The sequence below is a fragment of the Alosa sapidissima genome, chromosome 13, assembly GCF_018492685.1.
Source record: "Alosa sapidissima isolate fAloSap1 chromosome 13, fAloSap1.pri, whole genome shotgun sequence".
NCBI lineage: Eukaryota > Metazoa > Chordata > Actinopteri > Clupeiformes > Clupeidae > Alosa > Alosa sapidissima.
In genome coordinates this window covers 3,086,717-3,100,447 of record NC_055969.1, presented here as the reverse complement: position 1 = coordinate 3,100,447, position 13,731 = coordinate 3,086,717, and the positions used below count along the sequence as shown (strand labels likewise).

The following is a 13,731-nucleotide window of genomic DNA, read 5'->3' as shown; positions in this document are numbered from 1 at the left end:
ACGACCCAGATTTTTTGGTGCCCCCGCAGGCACTTGGTGCCCTACGCGCAGTGCGTGTGCGGAGCGCCGGCACTTGCTGTTCCAAATGAGCAACTATGGCCATATCGTCTAGATAGGCTAGAATTTGTATGCCTTGAGCCCGTAAATGGGTGAGGGCTGCTTCTAGCACTTTCATGAAGACCCTGGGCGAGAGGGCTAGCCCATACGGGAGTACTAGGTATTCGTAGGCTGTGCCCTGGAACACAAATCTGAGAAACTTTCACGTGTTGAAATGCGTCGGTCAGGTCTATCGATGTAAACCATTGCCCCGGCTTCACCGAGTTCAGCAGTTGGCGTACTGTTAACATTCAAAATTTGTACACCCTCAAATGCTTGTTTAGCGACCTGAGATCTAATATTGGGTGCAAACCTCCGCTGCGTTTCGGAATGACAAAATAGCGACTGTACCATCCACATTGTGCTTGAGCCTGTGGGACTACACATATCGCTTTCTTTAACAGCAGCGAATTCAATTCTGCACTTTCCCCTGTCAACGTTGTCTGAATGACTGACGTGAATCGAGGTGGGTGGCGACGGAATTGTAGGCGATAGCCCAACGAGAGTGTGGATTCGACCCATGGCGAGATTGCACATGCGCGCCAGTGAGCCAAGTGAAGAGTAAGACGACCTACAGGTAGCAAACTCTGTGAGGCACTCCTGCGTGAACAGAGAGGGGGGCAAACACTGATCGGTTCGCTTTCGTTTTGATTTGCTTGAACAAACACAACTGCATCTTTTATTCGAGGCAATGTTGCACAAACAGACACACACATCTTTATTTCGCCCCCAAACATTGGGTTGGGAACATAAGTGGTGTGGGAGTGCTTGGGAGACTGTGTGAGGGATGAACGAGTCCTCTTTGGACTGGGGCCCTGAGAAATATTTTCGTGACACCTCTTCAGTGGCACTGATAGAAAGGCTGCGTTGTCTCCCGAAATCGGCAGCCCTTTTGAGGTTGAAGCCGCTAGGACGAGTTCGGCTTCCTCCTCCTCGTCGCGGTGTCCCTCTGCGGGACAGGCGCGGGAGGTTTTGGCCAGGCTGACTGATGCGGCGCCGCAGCTACCGGCTGTCTCGGAGGCGCAGGCGAAGCGAAGGCGGCCCTCTTTACGGTTTGCACGGTCGTGGCCAGCCGCGAAAAGCCCCTCGGTGGCCCTTTGGGTCTGGCATCTCTTCGCGGCAGTGTGCTCCTCAAAGCCTCCGCCTGCCTCTTTTGAAGCTCAAAGGAAGCTTGAATAGATTCCAGCGACTGCCCAAACAGGCCTTCAGCAGAGATGGGCTCGTCCAAGTGAGTGGCCCTGTCTCTATCCGGCATGTCAGACAAGGTGAGCCAGAGGTGGCGTTGAGACACCACGGTAGTTGCCATAGCCCTGCCCAACGACATTGCAGCGCAGCGAGACATCCTCAGACTGTAGTCCGTGGCTACACAGATTTCGTTAAGCAGAACAGTTGCCGGGCTACCAGGAGGTAGCATGTTAGCTAGCTCGGCTAGGCACATAGCCTGGTACGTCTGCAGCAATGATACGGAGGAAATAGCACGTGCCGTCGTCGCTTGGGCCCGATAGCTCTTCTCCAGCTGCACGTAAAAGAGAAGCGGCAGTGTTTTGAGGGAAGAGACATCGGACCCACAACCCCATGGTTGTGAGATGGGGCTAGGTAGGCAGCTAAGGAGGGCTCCATTGGCGGGGGAGTGAGGAGACCCGCCTTGTCGGCTCCTGCGTGCTCCAGAAACTGTGCGAATCCTGGCACTGAAGCGCGTGTAGACAGTGGCTTGCTCCAAGAGGACGTCAACTCCATGACGAAATCTGGGAAGAGGGGAAGGCATTGCCGCACCACTGTCGGAGCATGGGGCAAGAAGAAACCGGCGAACCTGGTAGGTCTCTGTGCTGGGGGGGCGGGCGGCCACTCTACTTCCAGCTTCCGAGCTGCGCGACGATACAGAGCGAAAAAGGAATTATCCACTTCGCCCTCATCGTTTGCCCTTGGGCGCCTGGCAGATCAGAATGCTCGTCGGACAGACCATGCTCGTCCAGGCCCAAGTCCAGGACATAGCCGTTGTCGTCAGCCCCGGGGGGCTCGCGTTTTCTGGACAGGAGAACGAGCTAGCTCCATCTCGCTCAGCTCCTCCATCTAATCCGCCCAGCTCGTGGCAGCACCGAGCGAGGGTTCCAACTCATCTTCAGGACCGCGCTCAGCAGCCTGGGAGAGGAGTGGGTCCTGCGCGGCAGTAGCCTGTCCTAGAATCTTCTCGACGAATTTCACACGCCGTTCGAGTGTGGCACGTCTGAGCTGGCGGCAAAATGCACAGGCATCAGGATGCGTCAAAGCTCGACTGGGCATGGACTATTCCCAAGCAGACCGGACAGGCTTCATGGTAATCTTTCTCATGAAGAGAAAAACCGCAACCCTGGGGACAGGGTCTCACTTGTGGTGGGGAGGTTGAAGTTGGAGTTTGTGAGCTCATGGCGAGACACACACACTATTCGAACCTCGCAATTAGCCTTCACAAACGGCTCCCGAAGTAGCGGTCGACTCACCAATAGAGGCTGTTGTCAAACCGAACTGATGGACTGTTAAACCGTTCAGAGATGCTAATGTTCTTGTTATACACACATAGTAACCAGCTAGCAAGCTAGACAGGCACAGGCGGTGTCACTATAGAGGCGTCCAAGCGAGGTGAAGAGAGCTTGAACTGGGGAGCGACGGTGGTGACTGGGGTTATATACCGTGAGGGCGGAGCCTCCCACGTCACCACGCGCCTTGCCTTTCAGGCGTGAATAGAGGTGTCTTCAGCCAGACCACGCGAGGGCGTGATATCCCATAGTATCTGTGTTGTACCGAGTGAATCGACCGAAAGGGAACTTACTTCAGTCCATTAGCTCGACCATCACACCAGCTATCACACATGATCGATGAATCGTTAACCTCTTGCACATTTCCCACAGCATTCAAAGTGGCTCAGGTAACACCTGAGTTTCTAAACAAACCTTCTCTCAACACTGCTCAAGTTGAGAACTATCGTCCTGTCTCACTTCTACCCTTCATATCCAAAGCTATCGAACCTGTGGTCTCCAAACAGGTCTCTGAATTCCTCTCACGAAACAACCCTCTTGATCAAAACCAATCTGGTTTCAAGAGTGGCCACTCAACCGAAACAGCCGTTGTCTGTGACAGAAGCCTTAAAAGAAGCCAGGGCAACCACACAGTCATCACTACTCATTCTGCTTGACTTATCAGCTGCATTTGACATGGTTAACCATCTCCTCCTTCTCTCTATACTATCAAACATGGGCATCTCAGGCTCTGCTCTCTCCTGGTTTGAATCCTACCTCACAGGGCACTCGTTTAATGCATCATGGCTTGGACAGTCACTATTTCACTATAGGATACCCCCACGGTGCTGGGGCCCCCTCTCTTTGCTATCTACACCACCTCTCACTTTTCAGTTGCCTTCAGTGACCTTACTAGAGTTTTATTATAAATTGTGTAACTCATTAACATAGTTTGTTTTACATTCATTTTGTAAGGTACATCGGATTTTTTTGTCTGTAGGGGAGAAAGTTTTATTTATGATTATTGTGTGTATAGCTCTGTGTTTTCAATCATCAGCTAGGGGGGAAAGCTTGCTAGCGGTCTCCCCACCAGTCAGCTAACGTTAGTGACTCGTTAAGTCCTAGCAAGATGGATTCGATGGAAGTTTCAGACGATGAATGGATGAACATCGTTGACTGCGACTTACAGGATTCTTTACAGTCTTTTGAAATGAGGAGAACTTATGAGTGAATGCAGAGGGGAGACCAAGAGACTTCCATTGAAATTAACACAGTTTGTGGGTGCTACGGTAAGGATAAACGTGTTCCATGTAGGCTATGCATTAGAAAGTGCAGCTTCTCAGCGTAGCGGTCCTGTAAGTTCACTGATGTGTTATGATAACATTAGCCTATGTTATGGATGTGTCTTGGCTTCCCATTTTAAATCCTCAACTTTGTCAAAGACGATTCAGAACAATCTGCTTGAAGCTAAATTTCAACTACCATTTAAAAACGAAATAGACACAGTACCGTTTTTCGTGTGGCATGTTGATAAGACTTGACATGTCATGCAAAATACAATTTTCCACTGTCGTAACATTATGTTGATGTGGCTGGAGTGATTGATTCAGAAAAAAATTCTAGGATTCTTCAGTGTATCAGGAGGCAAATGCCAAGTGGATTTTTAGTTTTTTTTAGAGAAAGAAGGCAGTGACAGAAACAATTTGGTTGGTCAAACATGACAGAGCAGCAGTCATGTGTAGCAGGATAGGTTTCCGCCCCTATTTTTCGTCTTAATTGTTAATTAGCTGAAGACCATCTTGCTAATTACCAGGGTTAATTACCACCTGCCACCTTATATCTAGGCAGCTGACTGCATGTCTCCCAATTCTCCACCTGTTGTGGAGAACCTACTTTGTGGTAGTGGTGGGGAGCAGCAGGCTGTTTGGGCTGGTGCTGTCCTGTTGGGTGTTTGAGGAACAATTCTGAGGTAAGAGATTATTTAAATCTGTATGATGTGACTTCAGCACATTATTTGCGCTACATCTACTCTCCCTCTTTTGCGTTGTAGTACGTTTGTCTTGTGGTTCAGCAGTGGGTAATTTGCTCTGATTCGAGCCTCTGCTTAAGGCAGCCTCGTATCCAATTCAGGTAGGTAACCTCACCCCGTGTGTTTGTTAATGTTTTGTTTGTGCCCCATTGTCTGCTAGCGTCCCTAATTCCCTGCTCGTTTGTCAGTGTAGAACTGTGGCCGTGCCCCTCCTCCACACGCAGGGGACAACTCTACTTCCGCGATCCCGGAACTTGTGGTTGACCATCTTCAAGCTTGCTGCTCCCATGCCACCTGATGCTGCCGCCCTGTTTCCTGCTGCTGGTTTTATAGTACTGTTGTGTCTTATACTTGTACTGTGTTCCTACTCCTCCAGAGTGTGTTGTGTAGTGTTTGTAGTCCTTTGATTTTGTTGTTGGGGGGGGGGAAAGTGATTGGAAGCATTAGCCCTTGTCCCAATGTTTTGTGTGTGTCCGTCCTTTGTGCTTGTGTGACGGGTTACTCCATTCTACTGTTGCTTCTACACATCACCACGGACAACCACTTAGATCAGGTTTCTTTATTGCTGGAACAAAGTATGACGGTGTGGAATTGTGGGTTCAGCAAATAATCTCCAGTCTGGGTAAACACTATAGCCTACAAATACTTGAATGTAGTTGTGGTAGTTGCAATTGTATATGATATATCTATGAAGCAAAATAAAACTGTGTGTGTGATTGTATAGTGGTTAAGTTTTTAGAATATCTGATATAAGCCTTAGGCTGAATTACACAACATGCAGTACATTTTAGCATTACAAGAGTGAAACTACATGTACTTGATCCATTTTACATTATATTGAAATGACAAAATAAGGAACATGTTTACTTGAGCACACCACTAACCACTAGGTGAGTTGCAGTTTTGAAAACAAACGTTAAGGGTTGTTTTAGGACATGTTTGAATAGCCTACAGTATGCCTGCTGGCAGCCCCTCTGACTAGTCAAAGGCGATTTAAAAACGAGTCAGAAAGGTCGAGACAGGACCAATCGTCAAAATGTCAGTGTCCACCACTCTAGTTCACCCAAAACAAACCAGAAAAGGGACTCAAAGTGCTAAATACCGGAATTTTCCTTTAAGTAGCCTACATGCATTATATTCCCTTGGACTCTGGGGGCAGTGATCAATGCCTGTAATATGTTTTTCTCTCTTTGGCCCTTGGTAGCTAATTTGAATGTGAATTATTTAATTAGTTTCACTTCTGAACAGGAGGTGTCTATTTGATACTCTTGCCATGTCTTGTGACAAACCACATTCACCAATACAAGTCCATCTTGTATGAAAGACAGCGTTAAGCTGCTTTCAAAACCAAGCCATGCAACTCCCAAAAAAGCTAGATTAAAACCTGATGCCTCATCCAATCACCATCCCAAATGAAAAAAAGTATTTTTTTCCTCTTTTCTCGCTCTAAAATCAGGGCGAGACAGGATTCCGATTTGTCTGAAACTACATATGTGGAGAACTCGTGCCACCCTGGCAAGCTCCCAAGCAGCTTATTGATAGACAGATTTATTTTTCATTCATTTTGCTGTGGGACATTTTGTCAGATGTGTCACGCATCTGTGACTCTAGAGGGCTGTAGGGAATACTATAGTTCAGCAGGCATAGTGGAGAGAGGAGACCGGAGAGAACGTCCTCATCAGACTATGTTTAATAGAGAAAACATTTTTTGTGAAGAGCTTAATTATATTAGTACAATTATTGCTAACCATATTAAATTAGCTTTTAGAAAGGGCCTTTTCACAACATATTTGGTATAAAACTCGAGCCCTGATATGTTCATTTTCCGAAAACCAAAGCCCAGAGGGCACCAGGGAACAATTTATAACCTGGAATTTAGAGCCACATCCTCGTCAGACATCTGCTACCTGGAAACCTTTCTCCATAAAGTAATGGCTTCACTCGTCACTTCTGCATTTAATTATTTGGGAAAATGCCTCTGGAGAGAGAGAGAGAGAGAGAGAGAGAGAGAAAGAGAGTGTATGTGTGTGTGTGAGAGAGAGTTAGAGAGAGAGAGAGAGAGAGCAGATTCCCACTGTGGTATCTTTCTTCTCAAGCAAGAAATAACACATCTCATGCCCCTGTTGCGGGGAAAAATCAGAATGCAAGAACAAAGGAAGCGTGAAGGTTGAAGAGGATGCATCAGAGTCACTGCTTTCAGTAAGGGAAAAAACAGAGTGCAGATTAATTGAGGAATAAAAAACAAGTGATTACAATAAAATTAGTGACAAAGACATGACCCGTGAAGGTATAATGCTTGAAGAAAGTGGCACCGTCTTATAGATAGTGGAGAAAAACTGCTAACCCTCTAATGATTAATCAGCACTATTCATGAACAATTTAGATTAGTTCTTGGTGATTTTTCCATTATATACCATGCATATGAACTAGACAAAGCAGGAGTCTGAAGTATAAAAGAGGACGAGTAATGATTTTCAACCTTGTGTTTAGGAATGTGACTTGGTTTATTATTTCAACAATCTGAATTACATTTACACTGCACAGTAGAAAAAAAGACAATTAGGCCTGGATGTTTAGTTTATAAATCCAAAAGGCTTAATTTTGGTTTTATTGTCTTTGTCCCTTTTTCTCATGGAAAGTGGGATATGGTAATGGCCTGTAATGTGGATTGGTTGCTGTTGTGATATTCCAAATAGTGTTTTGCCATTGGGTACTTGATATTGCCTGTTCAAATTGCATATTTATGTTCTGCCAGTGTTGTAAACATATTTTTGTTCTTCCTATGTAAACGTCTTCCTATGTAAACTTTGCACAACACGCTGATTATGGCCTAGGGCCGAAACGTGTACGGTTGTTGAAGGCATTGTCCAATAAAGACTTTATTTTTATAGTCATTTTCAAACTCACCCAAAGAGGGATTTTATTTTTGGAGTTTATCACACATGTTCCTGAGTTAACTTGGCACATAGGACACTCATCTATAAATGACCAACAAGGTTTTACAATTAATGGTTTATGGTGAGGTGTTTTTGAGATGGGAAATCTTTGAAAGTCTTGGTTTGTATTATATTCATACATTGATTACAGTGATTGAATTTGTAGGACCCCTTGGGCCTTGAGCCCAACCATGTTTGTTGGCTGTCTGGTTTTAGATGGCTGTAGACCAGTTTATCCTGTAGTGTAGGGCATCTCCTAAAGCTGACCAGAGGTGGTTCAGGAAAGACCTGGCTAAGCTTTCCATCACTCTCAATAATCCTCTCAATAATCATTTATAAACATCCAGGCCTAAATGATTTTAGCATTTTTCTATGATATTTGGCTATGTTTGGTTAGTTACATTGTGAATTTTATATCAGACTGCTGTTTGCTAACCTGCTGTTGATATTCTCTGTATGTACGAAAGCTTGATGGTGTTTTAAACCCCCACCGTCGACTTCAAGGCAGCGCTGTGACTGTCGACTTCAAGGCACCTAACCCTAAAACTTGTATCTATTGTGAGACTTGCTACTATAGTTGTTAATGCAGCAGTATTGTTCTGGCCTCTTAGCGATGTTGGCCTGGAGAGACTTCCAACGCAGACTGAAGCATAGGCTGTCACTGTCGTTGAACTGCTAAACAGCTCTGTACAATGAGTAATGGTAGACGGCTTTATTATGACGAGACTTGAGGAGACGTGACGTCAACTTCCCTTTCTCAATAAATAGAGAGGTTTCGCAGGTGATTGGTGGGGTGAACCATAGAGCTCAATAGCCCCGCCCTAGATTACAGCGTTTAAAGTCTGAAGTTGACCCACACCGGAAGTGGCCACAATATCCTCCATTTGCACAGGTGAACCATTTAACTCTTTTGCTCCGCAAAAGGGCACAAGACCACCATTCTGCCAGCAGGGGTCAACTCAAACATAAATAGCTTGAACAGCAACCATGGTCATTATCTACAGATTCTCTAAGCATTTTCATGGATTCATGGATTCATGGCCCAAACACTCAAAGTACTGCTGCTGCTCTACCTCTCCGGTGCTTCTGAGATGCAGAACTGCCCACTTTTTAGGTCCAGCTCTCAGCGACTAATATTGGCGATGAAGTGAAAATAGAGAAGTTGAACCCTGGGAGGCATTTGTATTTACAGTGTGTTTCCAGCCTCATGGCTGGATCCTACCTGACACTTAAGAGGCTCGTTGACTTTTAAAGTGAGTGATATGGAAGACCACGCTTGTGATTTCAGTTTTCTGTTATATGGCCTCTCTTTCTTTTTTTCTGGTTGTGTGGTATTTCGTAGTAACCCTCAAACTAATGTATGCTTCCCTTTCAGAGGCCCCAGTCTGTTGTGCAACTCAACAATGGATAGAGATCAGTACCTCTCCTCTCAACTCCCTGAGCTTCCTTCTCCTCCACCACCAACCCAACCTCCAACCCCCACTCTACACACACACACACACACACACACACACACACACACACCTCCCTTTTAGCATGAAGACCCAAGAAATGTTATTGCACAAACAAGTGAAATGAGTTCTTCATGCAATTTTTCCCTGGCTTACCAACATGATCTTTTAATTTGAACTTTTTTGTTTTCAGGTAAGATTTCAACTTTTTTACTTTTTTACTTACTACTAACAAATACTATTCCAGAGTTGGGTGGAACTGTAATCACATTACATTTGTCAATGGATTCTGCTATTTGAGGTGCTAGGAAATAGGAATCCTCCTCCTCAAGCCGTGAGGATGCATGCTGCAGTGTTGTGCTTTACCCTGTCATGTGGAGCCAGGGACTCAAAACAGAGTGATTTTCATCATGAGCGTAGCTGAAAAGGCCATTCTCAGAGCATAACTTTGGATGAAGATGCCATTCACCATCAATGGTTAAATTAACACAATAGAAATTCCCCTTTTCAACGTATTGCCCATTTAGCACTTAGGGGCTACCAAATTCATCTAAAACCATAGAAAGTGGTTATGCCCCTACCCGCAACAATGTTACATGCATATTGCATTACAGTGAATACCAGGCATTCTGGGGCACAATTTTTTGATGAATTAACTTGAAGGCATTATTTTAAGGTAAAATAACTACATTGTGTTGCTTTATATGTCACTGAAGAACCCAATGTTTGGTATTTGCAAAAACCATCATGCACAGAGAGGAATGTGGGTCTAGGATACCAGGCACTAGTGACAAAAGCCCAACATTTCAGACCCACTCATGGGCCTAACTCAACAATGAAGGTGGGCATCTCTGTGAAGTGCTCACATGAGTGTCTCTGCAGGCTGTAGTTGTTACACGTGTAATAATAAGTGCTTGTTACACCACTTTGCCAAAGTGGCCTCTCTCTTTAAGGAAGGGAAAAAAGTGGCTATGGGGTGCAGTTTGGGACTCTTGACGCTCTAACATTAAAGCGTAACTCATTAAAGCGTAACAGAGTAAATACAACCTAGGGTCTATTTACGGTAGTTAAGTTCAAAGATTGAGAGCAAAATTACGTTAATTGGTGGAATTTTGAGCAAGACCTCAGGACTAGATATTTAGTCCTTTGTACAGTGGTCAGTAATATTATTCATTATGCTCCATTGCAGATCTTTTGCTATGTTGCATATTTTTTTTTCTCTGGGGCACATTAGATTATGTAAGTTGCACTATTGCTGAAGTGCCTTTTTCATGACAATGAAACCTGTGATTCGATCGATTCTCTTGTTTTGAAGAATTAAGCACCTCATTTAGCATGAACATAATGAAAAAGAAACATTCATTTTTGAGAGATTTTTATTGGAGACAGGTATTCTCTTCATTCTGATTCACCCAGTCTCTTTTTTGGTTTCCAATATTGCTGTATTTGATTATCTATATTTATTATCTATTGTGTCTGTTTCATTTCAACACTCAGGTCTGCCTCCTACTTCTGCTTCTCTCTTGGTGCTCCGCTGACTCCTTGCACAGGCTAGGGAGCCAGCGGAGAGTTTGCCGTTAGTCCATGATCGACCTCTGTTACACTGGCACTGGCCATGATGAATGATTCATCCCCCCCACGCCACCCCAGAGAAAGTGCTGAGTCATCTTTGCTTCATAATTTCAGAGGGAGGCTCTAAATGGGTTTACTAGTATTGAAGGGCCCTCACCTCTGCCTGCCACCTCAATCGGCACAAGTGAAAACTAAACTTCTTTTTTCAGGTGGTTAGGCTGAGAACTATATATTTGACACACAATCTGATTTCTGTAAATCAGATTCTTTGCAACAATGAGCTAAAGGTAAAGATGTCGTCAAGTTGGATATTTTCAGTATACCTCAATGCACTCTTCATGTCTTTTTATTTGTGATTGTGTGTTTGGGGATGCTCTCTCTTTCTCTCTCTCTTTCTGTGCTTGACCATCAATATCTTGAGATGCATGCCCTTCATTTCCAACTTTGGTTATTATGGACATTTGAAATTCTCTGCTAGTGTGCTACATTGAGCAGGGGGATTACACTTTTGCCTCAGATATTGTGCTCCAGAGCAGCAATGGCTTTGCAGCTGACTTAATGAGAGGGGAAAGGCTTTGTTGTGGTGGATTTCTCTATTCAATGAAGGTGCTTCCGCAAAGGTACTCTAACCACTTTTCCCCATGAAAAGGAATGACATCTAATACCTGAGGGCACTCCCTTATCTCCTGTCTGTCAAAAACAGACACGCTGATCATTCAGCCAAGGCTCTATTCCACAGAGGACATAGCCAATTGGAATGAACCTGCAATATTTCCCTTTATAACCATACAACCTTTTATCAGAAAAAAACTCTGCAGCCTTCCTTCGTCTTCCTTTCTGTATACTCTTTTAAGCAACACAGAGACTGGTGTTGCCCACAAAACTGACACAGCTTACAATGTGTGCTGAAAAGCACAAGGAACGTATGGGAGAGAGCATCAATGAGTCAATGAGAAACTCAGTAGCAGTTCCTTTACCTTTACTTAATATCTGTCATGTAGTTTCCTCTTACTTTTCCTATGGTTAATTGGGAAGGTGAATGTTAGAGGGACCTTACAGTAAATATGGTTACACATTACAACTCTCACTTACCTAACACAGTGCAGGCAATCATGACACTCCAACAAGGCCTTGGCAGGGGTGAACGCATCTTTCAGTCTTCTCACAGCAAATGATATGGCAAAGCCAAGACACAGATCATCCAAGCCAGTGTAATTTTACTCACCAAACAGTCCTTGAGATGACACGTCCATGACTAATATCTGTTTTGGGCTTTCGGCTTTGCAGTCAGTCTACCTCCTATCTCCTCAGAAATACTGACAAATGTGCAGATAAGTTGCAAATCGTTTTGAAGCAGATATGGCAGCACATCAGTAAATAGTAATTCATATAATTGTATGTGGTTTCAATAAAAGCTGAAATGCACCTGCTCAGGGTAGAGGGAAAGGTTGAAAAGCTTAAAGGAGAATTCCAGCAATTTTCACATCGTTCTCTGTTTCTCGAGGTCATTTAGTACTGTCGGTGCAAAAAACCATGCCCCCACAGTGTAGCACTGGCAGCTCTAGCTGGTGGCTGCTGCAACTCAAGATAGGTAGAACCAATAGTTTTGATTTTTTTGTAACGACAGTACTCTGTGACCTCAAGAAACAGAGATCCATGTGAAAAGCTGCTGGAATACTCCTCTAACATTTCATTTTGAGCATTTTGAGCACGGTCATTTTGAGCACGGTCATTCAGGTTCTGTCAAAGCTGTAGACCCAAAGTTTTTTTAATTAATTGAATTTTGTCCATAATCACTTCACAAGTAATATAAGCAATACTTAGGCTAATTTGCTGTAAAGCAGAGGATGTGAAGAGTTGGGTTGCACTCTGTGCATATAAAAGTGCTATATATAGATAAAAGTGACTTGACTTGAAGTAGTATGGAATGTGAGGTGTGGTTTATTTTCTTTGCATAGGTGGCAAGTGGCAACACCATGCTGTAGTCATATCCCATACCACTATGCAGTACATCTAGTATGCTACAGTTCCAAGACCTCTCCCATAGGAACATTTTAGACCTCAGAGATTAATCTTTGATAGCTCAGAACACATAAATGTGAGTATTGAGATGTCTAAACATCTTGAGCTTGAATGTTTTTACTCTGTTGAGATCTCTTTTAACACCAAAAAAAATGTAATTTGTCCACATAAAAGAAGTAGCACGAGATCACAAGCTATCTTGAGCATTTCTGAAACATTCAAGTTGGTAGATATTAACCCCAACCTTATGAATGGGAGCAAGGCAAAACCTAAACTTCATTGGCTCTGTACCTGTACTCTGCTAAATGACAATAAAGTTGAATCAAATCTAATCTAATGAATGGGAGCAATGCAAAACCTAAACTTCTGCTCAAGCCAACCTAAGAAGGCGGGATGGGTGCAACAGATGGTTGTCTGAGCAAGTCAGGGCTCCTCAGCCTCACAGGTGCGCCATCGCAGTGCAAAAAGAGACAGTCCGCATAAAGTGCATGCTGTGTCTTGACATTTTACACTTAATGTACTATACCTGCAACATGGACGCATGTCACTATCTAACTATAAAAGGAATCACAAATGGAAGCATACTTTTTTACAGCTGCTAACATGCTTTGTCCATTGGTCACATTTTGTCATTGTGACCGAAAAAAAATATGTACTTATAAGCCTCTAAAACTGTAACTGGGGAATATCCCAATACTCTTTCAGTAAATATTGAAATAATAGTGTTTCAATGAAATGTGCAGTGTCAAATGTTTTGAGGAAATTGTCACATGACCAGAGCTGTTTACTTCCTGGTTGCACCTTGAGAAGAGGATGCCTCACAGCTCCCAAAAAAAAGGTTTTTAAAGTATGTTATATACACAATAAACATAGGAAAATATTTTTGTACACATGGTCTTTAAGGTGTCTAGTTATGATATATACATTTATAATTATTCAAATGTCTTTGGTGTGTTTGCAGAATGAGTAAACATGTTAACGGTCACAATAGTGACCGGTGGGATAGAATGTTGTATCTAGATGCACACTTTATTGAATTTTGAATATAATGAATACAATATTGAATTTCCACATCCTAGCATTACTTTAACCACTGCAAGGTGATTTCTTGCTTACAGTATCAAGAGCAATAG

General features: G+C 43.7%; 1 long non-coding RNA gene across 2 annotated transcripts; it reads left to right on the top strand.

Annotated features, from left to right (window-relative positions):
• The first annotated feature begins 4,460 nt into the window (after nucleotides 1-4,460).
• Nucleotides 4,461-5,333, top strand: LOC121681001. Of its 2 annotated transcripts, none has more exons than XR_006021911.1 (3): nucleotides 4,461-4,557; nucleotides 4,639-4,718; nucleotides 4,811-5,333. It is a non-coding gene; the product is annotated as an uncharacterized LOC121681001 (long non-coding RNA). The 2 variants fall into 2 exon arrangements; XR_006021910.1 differs by having other exon boundaries at nucleotides 4,806-5,333.
• The last annotated feature ends 8,398 nt before the right edge of the window (nucleotides 5,334-13,731 follow it).